Below are 13696 nucleotides of genomic sequence, written 5' to 3' on the forward strand. Positions count from 1 at the left end.
TCCTGGCCTTCCTTCAAGTTTGGTTTGATGGGAAGGGCTCCTCACCTAACCTTACCTTTCTCTTCGCCACAGAACTCGCCTGAAATGAACTCTGTGTTGACACTCACATGGGCAAAAAGCCTCTGTCTGGAAAGGCCTTTTTATATCTGTTCTTCAGGAGAAGAACACGTGTTAATTCTGGCTATGGCAGATCCTCTAGGCCCACACCTCTGACACACCCAATATAAAGAGAGTTTAAACAAGCACTTACCCTTAGGGGTGGGAGGGATGCTCAGTTTTATCACCTTACCACACCCCAGATGCAGTCCTGGTTTCCTCCAGGCCCTGTTAGAACAACCAGGTTCTTTCCCTGTGTGTGGTAAGTGGCCTCTGTGCTGGGTTTGTGTCCCTTCGCAGTCTCTTGCTCCGTAATACTCTCTACTGCAAGAAAACTGTCGGGTACAAAAGCACCTTCTTGCACAGGTTGGAGAGAACCAGCCAGTGCTACGAATATATCAAATGATGGATTTAACACCTCCATGCATCTCCAACCAAACCAGAAACCTGACCTTGAAACACCTGTGCCTCTCCAGCGTTGCTGGTGTTGGTGCCAGTGGAACAATGCCTTACCTAAAACCACGGCGTGACAAACCCTCAGACACGCCTGGTGAGAACTGGCATGGGTCCCTGGTTGTACTGACTGCTCTGCCAGGACAAAGGCTTTCTCACTCACTCTGCCATGTTTAAAGGGGCACGAGCAAATTAAAAGGCACAGTTAAAAGCACTGATTTCCTTATCTTGCCTATTACTATTGCTTTTAATTATTCTGAATGATAGATCCTAAAAAAACAGATTTGCTTTTGATCTTTAATACCACACGTTTACTTTTTGCTAAGCCCAAACAAGGAAAACCTATAACTCAATTTCACATTTGTCTGCCCCCTGTTTGTTTTCGTGTACGAGCACAGTGCTGCAATGTTCAGGCTGCAGATGGTGCCAAGGAAAATTGAAGTCCAAACCGAGAAGCTGCTTTCACTGGAATTTAGAAAAACAAATACAGAAAGCTTTCTGTTGCACATTTTATTTCATTTTTAATAAATCTAAATTTTGGGTCAACTCAACCTGACAGTGTTTATCTAAATAAAAATGCAACAGTTATGGGAATGAGAGCTGAACCTTAAATCAGAGGAGGAGGAGACTTTGATTAGTATTTGGCTAGGAAGAGGGAAAGCGTCTAAAGCAAGAGGATTTGAAGGCCTTGCCATGTTTTCACTGAAGTGGGTATAAATTTTGTCAGTGCCTTTGAAGGAAGTATAATCAGACTGTAAATTAGTGATTCTGCATTACTTTATAACTCTGACTCAAATCTAGTGCTTCTAGCTAACTTCTGGTTTTAGCTGGAGAGCTAACTGGAGGGGTTATTTGGAGTTGCCTTAAACCTATATGCTGCTAAATGATTTACTGGATATCTAGATACCTATAATCCTGGAATTAGACCTACTGGGATATAAATCCCTGAAGCTCACAAGCAGTTAAATAAGGACTAAAAGGAAAAAGAAAAACCCATCTAATCCTTTCCATGCTAAGGTATATAATAGCACAAAATTGGAAAAATCCATCTTCTACACCGAATAAAGAGTGATTACAAATGAAGGCAAGAACATTATCCAAAAATATTAGGAGCTGGAGAAGTACTATGATCAAATAGAGCAACAAACAATTCTTGAAAGAAAGGGAAACTGCATAAATATTCATGTATGCATTTTAAAGGGTCTGCACTGACACTAAGTAGAGCTGCTTTTGTACGCGCTTTTATCAAAATTCTTGGCGAACCTAATTCCCTACCTTTATTGCAAAGTTTTGCTTTTTCTGTGCCAGGAGAGCGTATGCAAAGCTCGCATAAGGAGAGTGAAACCATGGGCTGGATTTGCTAAGGCCTGTGAAACTTCTTCTGCCTTATTGTGAGCGAACAGGGACTGAGTGGCCTGAGACGGAAATCTAACAGTCAGCCTCCAAAACCGACTGTGGGCAGGAGAAAACTACCGAAGGACTTCAGTGGTCCAGCAACCAAGCCCTGTTAGTGTCCTTGTCCCTCTGTGTTTTCTGCTCCAGGTGGGCTGATAACACAGTTCTCCTTTTAGACAGCCCGGCTGAGGAAGGAGAGCCGCGGCTCTGGTTGCATCGTGCAAGAGGCAGACTGCCCACATAGGCTCTGTGGGGGGTGAATACAACTGCGTGCGGGTAACGGAGCCACAAAAACTGACTTTGAAGGACCTTGGCGTGATTCAGGGCTGATACAAAACCCCGCACGGTGCTGAAGAAATGAGGAAAGAAAGTTTAAGGTGTATACAAGGGTCCTTTGCACAGCTGTTGCTGAATGGGGGCAAACGATGTTCATTTGATAGAGTGTGTGCGGCAGCGTGCGCGGCGGTATCTCTCAGAACAAGGGTTATTGTATTCACTGCAGTTATCCTGTGGGAAAGGAAGTAATATACTTCCATCCTAATTCCTGAAGTGTTCCTGGAAGAGCCAACTGATGAACTGACTGTGGTACTTCCAGTACCTCGTCTGGTCGTTCTGAAATTGATTTCACAAATATTTCATGTGTGTCAGGTGGGCCGATGAGGAAGAGAAGAAATCTAAGAACAATTGATTTTACCCTTGCTCTGCTATATATCCTTATCACCTTAATATTGCAGAAGTCAGGCTACGTCCTGCAGTCCTGCTGCTAAGTAATTAGAAGCAATTCCCTCAATAAGGCGACTTGCATGTGAGTAATGGCAAATCCTGCAGGATCCGGCCCTGCACCGCTACTGTATAAATGAGATTTTGTACAAATAGTCACATTTATGTGCAACCAGTGGATGTATTACTTTGATCATTTAACAAAACGAGCAGAGGCAGGTAATTAATTGTGGCTAGTTAGTATTTGCCCAGTATTCACAAGTAGGAGCGCATCATGGTTATTCTGCCTCTGGGCCTATCTTTGCATAATTTGCTTTGTTTGGTAACATAATGCACATTCCAGACGCCAGGAAAGAGTCATATAATCCCTTTATGGTGGAACCTGTGTGTTTACTAATAGCCACGTACAGTTGGTGTGAATGTGTTTGCGTCCAGTTTCTGCCCGCTGACCCGGGTTGTGCATTCGTGCGGGAGGAGCAGTGGGCACCTGCCCCTCGCGGGAGGCAGGAATAAGCCTTGGCCAAAGGCAGTATGCTAAAATCATGTGCTTCCCAAACTGCTCCAAATCTCAAGGCAATTTCATGTGGTTTGCCCTTCAACAGATGATTTATGTTAGTGAGTTGTGGAGTCAGCATTTCCCTTGATAAATTTTATTCTCCAATAGGCGTTATTGAAATGCAGAAGTTACTGGGTTCACAGACCAGAGTTTCTCAGGTAGCAGGCTGCAAGGTGCGTGTCCTCCTACGCTGGCGCCTTCGCATTATTCACCACAGACTGGCTATTCTGTGAGCCCAGAGGATACGTAGCAAAGCCACTGCTGACTCCAGCCCTTCCAAAACTTGCTGATAGGTCAAAAGAGCTTCCTTAGAGGTTTGTGTTTTTTTTTTCTTGGAAATGCACATTTTAAGTTCCCCTCCAACAAATACCAATGAGAGCAAAAGCAGATAAATGTTAAGCTTCCTTTGCATTCCACAAGAGGTCCCAGCTGGTCTTTCTCTTCCAGCGGCAACCCTGGGGCAGAAGGCAATGCTTTTTATTTCCTCTCACAGTATGCAAAACAAAACCTTAATAAGGATTGACATAGCTCCTCTTCTCCATGTGTAGTTCAGGGGGCTTTTCCTGAAAATCTCACTGGGTGCAGGGTGGCCTAAGACTTTCTAAGCACTTTGGCTGAAATTCTGTTCAAAGTTTTATCAGACGGCTTTGCACGTGGATGAATTTCAGCCATAGTTTCTGTTTCACCTATATTACTGATTTTTAAGGCCATCAGGAACCGTTATAATCATCTTGGCTGACTCCCATAAGCCAGAGGATTTTGCTTAGTGATTCTTGCATCGAGCTTGTGGTAAAGCTAGAACACATAGTTTAGAAATACATTCAACCTTGATTTAAAAACGCAAGTGACAGGGGGTTTGCCCTGGATAGTTTATCACTCATCCCGGCTTGTTCTCACAGATCAATTATCTGGCTTATAGAATTTAGATTGTACAAGAAGAGGAAGCAAAATGTAATGGTGTCTCCCTCCACAAACCCTGTATTACCCCAGATGAGACTAAGAATTGCATATATTGATATATTTACAAATCAGTACACAAGTATTTTCAGAATTTCAAAGAAATGGCACATTAAAACAAGACGCCCTGAGAGCTGGAGCTTTTGCTTTAAAATATTTGCAGTGAAGTTCCTATATGTTACACAAAAACATACTTTTTCTGGCAGTTAAAGTGTTTCTTTACTTATATACTTGGAGGCTTGATTCTGGGCAATAGTGAAGTTGAAGAAATTTGATGTCGTTTAGCAAGCCAACACAGAACTGAAAGTTGACACGTTGCTTTCAAAGAAAAAAATGCGTATCGCGTGTGCTGAGAGAGTGTCTTCATCTGTGTTGGGTGTGCTGCAGTCAACCTCTGCCTAATTAGACCTGTCGCCTTGTTAGCCAGTCAAACCCCTGGGAGCTTGTCCATCTGAAAGTTCATGGAGACCATTGCGCTCATTTCTGTGGTGATAAATGATGTCCCAATATTCAGATTTCATGCCTCGCCTTGTGCTTGTTTGCTCCTTAGGGGAACATGTGGCACGAGCTGTAGAGCGGTGTCCTCAACCTTTGCTGAGCCCTTTGCCAATAGTGTTTTGGCAACCAGCAAACTGCCGGCAACATCATCTTTTGCCTTGCTTGGTAACTGGGACCGTTGTGGAAGAGTTTCCTTTGGTCACAGGCCATGTTGAAGGGCTCCTTGGGTGGCATGCTGGCTCTCAGCCGAGAGAACAAGCCTATGCTCTCACTGCTAGTCATCCTTCAAGTGTACGAACTGGGGACAGGGTACCAAAACATTATGCAATGTTAGACAGGTCCAGGTTAAGGTTCTGTGATAATGAAATAAAGGTTGCCCATAGCAGCAATCATTCTACTTAGTTCTTTCTTCCTTTTTTTTTTTTTTTTTTTACTACTCAGTAAACATCTTATCAACGTTCAGAAGGGAAGCCAATAGCATACAAGCACGGTGAAGAAAACCTTATCAGTTGGAGCCTAAGTTAATATTTGCCCCTTTATTTAAGACTTTGCTGGTGGATGAGAAGAATAATTGCATCAATAGCAATTGATTAGCCATTAATATCTGTAACAGCTGTTAAGCCACTATGAACTTGTGAATGGGATAACTGGTATAAAACTGGCCGGGTGCCATTTGACTTCAACAAACCTTCAGGAACCCTCACCATGAGGTGGTCAGGAGCACAAGAGTGTTCTTCTGCAGGTGCTGCTACTGCATCTGTACAACATGCAGAGGCCTTAAAATGGAAGCCAAGTAGCAAGTGGTTTCCTAAATTTCCCCTGTATCAAATCACAGAATTATAGAAGATTTGTAATTACAGGAAATGTTTTGAAAAAATTAGCATCCCCCATTTCTGACTGGATCAATTATAATGATTTCTTTGTAATTTTAAGCATCTCCACTGCTTTTTTAGTCCAGTTTTTACTAAATGAAAATTTCTTTCCTTCTGAGAAATGGAACATCTTTGGACGATGCAAACTTGAACTGAATTCAAGTGTCTTGGTGTTTCATTGGCAAGAAATAAAAGAAAAAAAAATGACATCCTTTGTAGGTTTATCCATCACCTAAACATCCAATATTTCAATGTTTAGCTGGTATTGGGACTATAACGTTTCTCTGTCTTTAATAAGGAGCATTTTACACGTTATGTAGGATACTCGCTTTTAAAATGTTGCTTATATTTACTAATGCAGTTGTTCTCGGTGCTTACATTAGACAATATCTGAATCACCTGGTACATGATGCTAATTCATTTTTAATGATATGTAAATGCCAATATAATACATACATGCATATGTACATAAAGAAGCTTCTAGGACAGAAAAGCATATTAACTGTAGCTGACTGCTAAAAGTGGGAAAAATAATCTTCATTGGAAGTAAGAAATCAGAGGGGAAAACCCCTCTGCTTTGCATTTAATTTCAGGATTGATGTACATCTTAGATTATCTAGGAATGAGATTTCACTGCCTCTGAAAATGTTCACTGGTGGCAATAGATGGCCTCATCCTCAGGTTCCACCACAAAAGTCTGATTGACGTACTGGGACCGTGATTCTACCCGGTGTGCATTGGTCTGTGAGATACACACTGCAGCTCTTCTGCAGGTGTGATTCTCTCTGACCCGTTCAAATGACAATAAGTGAGCACTTTCTCAAGGCTCCAATTATTTCCATCTGGTAAAGGAAGGATGCACTTGACACAGGTGTCTACTGGCCTTTTCAACTCCAAATGGCCAATCTCCAACTGGCTCAGCGGTGGGACTATTCCCACAGGAAGGGGAAACGTCCCTGCATGCACACTTCCTTTCACAGCTAATCCTCGTGCCACGAAGAACCCGTCTGAGATATTTCAACATGCTTCACGTTCAATTGTTTATCTAGAGAGAAAGTTCAATGCAGGTATTTACTGCACATTTTTTTATCTTAAAAGCCTGGAAGAGCTGGCTATCATTTGCACTGAACTCTGAAATCAGTAGTCCCAGAGCAACGGCCTCTATTTTTTAATTTTAAGCTGAAAAAAACCCCAGCATGCTCTAGCTTTGCTTCTTGGTTTTTGCCCTTTCATTTATTTTTTTTTTCCTAATAGGGACAAGCCTAAAGCACAGGTGGCTGCTGTGGTTCTTTATTTCTGCTGATAGGTATTGACCTGCCAACTGGCTATTCTCTTGGTAATAGTAAACAGGTTCCTAATGGTTAAACTTCCTTCCATTTAAATTCTGTAGTCCAAAAATAATCTAGTATTTTATTAGCCAGGGAACATATTATTAAACACATACATCATTCTTACCAGACTGTACCTCTGTAAACCTAAGTAGTTTTAAGTCGATATTTTAGGGGTTTTTTGGTTTTTAATTTTAAAAATTTTGGGATAGGACTGCAAACAATGGAAATTAAAAAGTGAATTGAGTGTTTGGTATGTGAGTAGAAGGCCTGGGAGATAGAAGCTGTACACAAGTTTGACAGTGTGTTTGAAACTACTTGAGAAAGAGTATCTGACAAGTAGCAGACTCCTTGCTGGTTATGGTAGACTCAGAAGTCAATAGTTGATTTCAAGGGGTATATTTCTCTGGATTATCTTGGTTTATATGAGTTATGACACCTAGATTTTTTATTTTTTGCTATTTACATGTTGAAATTATAAAAATCCATCATACTTTCTCAACTACTAAAAGAAAGGCAAGATCTTCCTGGCATCAGCTAGATGACCCCTTCAGTTAATTGATTATGAAAGTATCGGGGCTTTCATATGTTAATGTGATCTGGGCAAGACCCTTTCTGGTATAGCCAAACCATATGGAATTTATATCTGTCGGTACGTGGGGAAACGACGTTATTTACTCCAGGATATGGTAATGCTCTCATTGACTTTCTGAATCTTGTGAATGAGTGTTAATGCTCGCGGAGTTGACAGACTGCTATCACAGGCTCGACCGAAGTACAATCCAGCAGGCTCTGGTCAAGCTCTTGCACACGTTGCTCTGCCAAAGGACTTCAGCCTTCACCTACAACACCCTTGTTTTTCCATTACTAAGACTTTCCTAAACATACGGAGCCAAAGAGACGTATTAACGCATGCATGCATGCCAGAAGGCACAGTATGTCTCTGTGACCAGGAAGCACACTCGTTATTTAACAATGGATAGAGCTATCTGCGTTTGCTTTTGATCTGAGTTAATCTTAGCCACCTTAGTTATTATCATTTAGGTCACCTAATGCATTATTTAAGTGAACCTTAGCTGGCCAGGGTGTCCAAATTTCCTTTTCCCACAATAATGGGAAAAGACAGCTTTACTTTTCCTCCTCGTTTCCTCATCCTTTGGATGTCACGCAGGTACGATCCTGTCCTGTTGTGCTCTTTTAGAAAGGTCTGCGGGTTCAGCGTCCTGACCCCACTCATCTGGACATCCCCTTGCATGGCTAAAAATCCATGTGTTATTGCAATCAGTGACTTTTACCATCACCGTGGCTGGCTGCTGCTTCTCTTCAGTGAAAGTGTTGTTTTTAAATATATGTCCCTACTCTGCCTTGAGGGAGATGTATTTTTCTACCTAACAAAAAGCCACAAAAACCCCACCCCCAAACCCTCCCACAACCTGCCACCCCTCCTTCCCCCCCCCCAATAAAACAAAACAAAAGAAAACAAAAAAAATCAAAATGGGATTTTCTGGATTGTTCAGTTGTTGAAACAATCTGTGGCCACAAATGGGTCGTCTCAGTCACATGAATTTCAATGGAGAAAGTGGCTCAAGGGGAGGCATTGAACTAAATGGCATGAAGAACAAGTGGGCTAATCTAGAAATGAGGTCTGGGCCAAAAAGGTGGTTGTGTTGGGGTTTTTTTTCCTTTGCTAACTTTTAGTGACAAAAGGCTGCTTATGCTAATTGTTTTTTTCCTGAAAAAATATGTTTTTGGAAATTTTCTTTGTTGTTTTTGAAAGGCGTTTTTCAAAATCCAAATTTTTAAGTCATTTGTGATATATACACACACACACACCCCCGCCTATAAAATTTAAAAAGCGTATTTCTGTTTTTTCAGTATAAATCCAGACTTTCCTGGCCACATGAGCCCTTCTTGTGAATAATGAAAGCTGAACCCAATGGGGAGAAGTAGAGCAGAGAGGAGACATGGACATAATCGGTTCGGGGATGGGAGAGCAGCTCCAGAGAAGGGACTACTCCGGAAACCGTACCCCTGCCCAGTGTCCCTACAGCAGGGCTCTTCCTCCTGAAGCCACCCATCTGCTAGCACTGGTTTTCCCTGCCTCTCTTGCAGGGCTCGTGCTGGGAGGGTCCCTCGGTGTGGATTTGAGGAAGGTGAAGGCGGTGTTGAGTTGCGTGGCTTCCACCTTAAAACTCCGTGTGGAATTTGGGAGCTCTGTGGGGCCCCGGGTGCTGCTCATTAGCCTGCCCTTCTATCTCAGCAGCAGCCTGGCCAAACCTCTGCTCTTCATGCCTCTGCTGTGCCCCAAACACCACGGGCACAAATAATTTTGGATAAGTCTCTACTGAAGTTTGATTTAATAAATCCCTCTAATAAGTGGAACAAAGGAACAGAAAAGATCCCTTTGGCGGCTGAGCCAGCTTAAACGAGCAGAATGCTTTATAATTAACAATCCGGTGGTTCACTTCACATGCTTGGCTTTATAAAGAGCAAAGTGAAAAATACTTCTAAAGCGTTCAGTGAAATGGTTGTTTTAAAGGAGTATAGAAACGCTGTTCTAGCCACTGACCACCAGCAGCGATCATAAGGCCACGCAGCTCGGGGTCACTTTCACAAAATGGTTGCCAATATTTTCTCAGCAAACTCTCTATCGATTGCATAAATACAGTACAGTACCCATGAGGTAGTGTTGACCTGTCACATAGTAAAGATGTGGCAAGCCCCATAATTCATTACCAGTTGGAAATAGAACATCATTGGAGAGATAAGGATAACAATGACTTTCCATCCAATGATAAATTACTAGCAGCTGCATTATTTTCCCTCACTTATATATGGCTCTCTTTATTGAATTTAGCTTGAGATAAATAAATGATCTGCCAGGAGCCTGGTTAATATTACTTCTCTGGGACCCATTTCAGGCCCAACTAGGCTTTTGCTGATAATATCTTTAAGCTTTTCAGTAGGGAGAGACATAACATTTGTTTCTGACAAGAACCCTATGTCGCCTTATCTGTTTCATTTGAGAGGCCGTCGACCTCAGCTTCTTTAGTTAAAATGAGAGCTTTACTGTAGAGGCTAAGTTCTTGAACTTGACTCCCTTCTTACAATGAGATTATATGTCCTGGTTGTAAATTTGAAGCCACACATGATATACAGTTATTCCTAGCATTTCCTGTTGATCACAGGGTGGTATTGATTGCCCCGCTTTTGGAATCTTTCTCCTGTTGGTTTGAAAAGGAATTCCGTCTTTTTTATATCATTATTTTTTACCCCGCGATAATCTGTGAGCTTGTCAAGGCACGTTTATATTTAACTTCATGCATGTATTCCATTTGAAAAGGACAGTGTTTTTTCACAACCTCTCCCTCCTCCTTCCACCTTAGAAAAGGCAGCTTAACAAACACGTATCCCCTTGGTTAAAAAACAAAAAGGCCGGTCTAAGAACAAAAGATTAACTCTTTCTTTCTGTGAATCAACGTGCCGAGGGAGGCACTTGAACTCCTGAAATTCTTTTTATTACCGTTAATAATTTATCTACTGCTTCGGCGATTTTGGCCTTTGCAGATATGGTTGGAAGAGAGGAGGCAGGGAGGGGATGGAGCAGAGGTGTGAGGCAGCAGGCGCAATCCTGCACTCCTGCGGGAACTGTTTGGATACCTCGAATGTGGTATTTTTGTTATTTCTGGGAAGCCCTATCATCGGGTTATAGATTAAAATCAGACAGTTGCCATTTTTCATACAGTGTGAATTAGAGGAAATTAAACCCAACCACTTCTGATAAATCCTCTCATAAATAAACTCGCCGGTGGTGTTAAATATAAGTCCAGCCACAGTTTGATTCACATTAGGGAGAACAAAGAACAAGTTCCATCTATTTTAACACTCCATCATCATTATTGTTATTTATACTCTAGTAATGCCTAAAGGCTCCAGCTGAGTTTGGAGCCCCCATCTGCTAAATGCATAATCAGACGTGCCTTGGAGAGTTTGCAGTAGGAATAAGACAGAAGGAGCAAGGGAAAGAACTATTACACCTTCCTGTCCCTTTTGCTTTACAGCTCGGAAACTGAGGCACGAAGAAAGGACTTTGCTCAAGGCAGTGAGGAAGATCTTCAGCAAGGTTGGCAACTCCCAAGAGATGATCCGAGTTTCTGCCAAGTGCCTTGATGTAAGATCATTTTCTGCAGTTTTTTTTGGGGGGGTCACCTGTCTCCTTTACGCTTTCCCACTAGGCAAAATTTAGAAGATAAAATGGGAATATGACAATAAATCTCGTTTATCTGATGTTAGAAGAATTCGCGGTTAGGAAAAAAGGCACACCCTAAATAGCACGTTGCGTAGATTTGTGTAAGAGAAGATACAATCTGTGTGCATATTAATTTTAATTTGAAAAATGTCTCGTCTTGAAATGAAATAAGGAAAATTTGCCTTTTTATATATCAGGAGTAGTTTTGGCATGTACCAGCCATTTCCCACGTCAAATCAGAAGATAAAAAAAATATTGCACAATGCTCCCAAAAGGCAGAAAGATTAATATTTATTAAATCAGAAAAATAGGATAGTCATGTGACATGCAATCTGTGTCAGCCGGAACCATTTCTTGTTTATCTTGAGAGACTGACAGGATCTTCTCACCAATAATTATTAGCTAAACTCTTCAGAAATTAATTTCACATACAATCACAAACACAGACAGCAGGAAAAAAAAAAAAAGAAAAGGGATGGCGGATATCGAATAAATTATTTGCTGCCAATGAATGATAACGCGTTTTCCATTTCTGCTGTGCTGCCATTCTAATGTTTCCCTGAGTGCCCTGGAAGTATCAGGATGAGATTCACACACTTGCACGAAGCCCAATTAAAGAGGCTTCATGCAGAGCTTCCCACAGAAGACCGAATTAACTCTTGTGCCCTTGTGTAGACCTGATGTGTGAGCACAGGGAGGGGAGGAAGACTGCAGCAGGACGCTCCTGTTGTAGTAGTCCCCATAGCAAGCTGGGACAACGTTTCCAGGGGTTTCTGACCACAGATTCCAGTAGCTTTGTCACCAGATTAGTTTACTCACCAGATCTTCCATGTGATGTCTTGCTCGGGCCTGGACGTGTGTGGATTGCTTCTGGGAGGGGTGAAGTCATCAGACGCCCCTCACTTCTAGCCCAGCTGTGGCATTACAGCAGGAAAAGGCCATATGTATCCCTGGAAAAGTTTATTCTCTGCTGGATCATTCTTACCAAGATCCCTGTGCAGTGGTGGGTAAATGCAGCCTCTCCGTTTTGTGAGCCTGGAAACCAGAAGGCTGAAATGACTTGACCGAGATCTAGGGAGGCTCAACTGGGGATAAAACCCTTTTGGACTTGATAAATAGAACATCCCTTCTTGCTAAGCAGTGTCTGCTGGTGATGTTTCCTGTAGAGTGGGCCGTGTGGCGTTTATCTGTTGCTCTGCACGTTGTTCACTCTGCCATGGAGGACGCTTGATCCATATTGCCCTTTCCACAGAATTGGTTTTGCTACAAAAACCTACGTCTGTTACACAAAGTGGTTTCTTCGTCTGCTGCGAGGCTACCAGAGAATTTAATCTTTAGTGTGCTGCTGAGAGGTTTTGCAGCATTGCTGTCAATACATCTTTGACAAGGATCTTTTGCAAATGTTGGCAGAGGAAGTGTAGCTTCTGTATCTACCTCTAAATCTAGTTTGGTTCAGGTGAACCACAGACTCCTTGTGTTTTGGCACTTAGTCAGCCTCAACTCTGTCCACCTGTGTGCAGGAACACTGCAGTAACTTCCCTGCTAGTCGTCAGATGTCATCTTTGCAGGCAATCAGACCCACATTTATGCTTGTCTTTGATGATGATTATTATCCCTCCTGCTGGACTCCCCACCTTTACAGCTGATTTACAGTAACAGATCACACCAGAGCTCCGCCGTTCACTTCAGCGTAAGGTCTGCAGATTTAACCTGCCTTCTCCCGTGGTGGTTCAAGAAGAGTGGTGTGGTGTTAGTCATTTGGAGTGTTAGTCACAGAGGCCTGGACCAAGGCCAGCAGCTCAGTTCACATTATTGGCTGAGCAAGAAAAACGCCGCTGATGTTGACCTTGTCATGAATTCGCAGCCCGTGTCCCCATGCCACCAGCTGTCCAGACCAGCCTTTTAAAGACCGATTTTGTATCTGCATTCTGATTGCTAAAATTGTTTGGCGTTCTGTTATTTCAACTCTGTGGTCTCGGAGGAGCAAATTCCTCATAATTTTGCTTTCTCATCAGCCAAAGGGGCCACTCTGTGCCATGCGCTAACAAGGCTGGAGAACAAGGCCGTCTTTAAATGAAAAAGCCCTGCCTTTTCCTCCTCCCATTTGTACAAGTTAAACATGACTTCTTGCTTCTGTCATTCATCCTATTAAGAAAACCCCAGACTGCCAAGTGCAACCTCATTTGCCAGTTTCCAGGGGCTGGCAAGCATTTATACCTGAATCATAAACCCTGGAGGAAAGGCCTTATCTGATGTGGTACACCAGCCTTAATGGGCTGGTATATGCAGCTGCATCACCTTGGGTAAGAACTTCAACAGAGCCTCTTATAAATAGCATGCCTGACGTTACATGCATTATGCCGAAGGACACAGGTGTTTATATTTACCGACTTAGTACTTAGCTGCTTTAAGTGGTTCTTTGGTGGTAGGATCTAATTGAGCAATATTCTAAACTGGTTGGATTCAGTTTGCAACTCCAGCTCTGCAGCAAGATTTTGGATCAAATGCGGTTTGACCAGTTGTCGTCGTCTCTCAGCCTTACTTGTAGGATGGAGATGCGTTAATGGGTCGA

The 13696-nt window shown here is 42.5% G+C and overlaps 1 long non-coding RNA gene across 2 annotated transcripts in view; it reads left to right on the top strand.

The window, feature by feature from the left end:
- The window catches only part of LOC141741799 (uncharacterized), an 80573-nt gene that overhangs the window by 16991 nt on the left and 49886 nt on the right, over positions 1-13696 (top strand). For both annotated transcript variants that reach the window (XR_012586477.1, XR_012586476.1), the window contains exon 4: positions 10937-11046. This is a non-coding gene — a long non-coding RNA (uncharacterized LOC141741799). The remainder of the gene's footprint in view (positions 1-10936; positions 11047-13696) is intronic.

Source organism: Larus michahellis, chromosome 4 (assembly GCF_964199755.1).
Source record: "Larus michahellis chromosome 4, bLarMic1.1, whole genome shotgun sequence".
Classification (NCBI taxonomy): Eukaryota; Metazoa; Chordata; class Aves; order Charadriiformes; family Laridae; genus Larus; species Larus michahellis.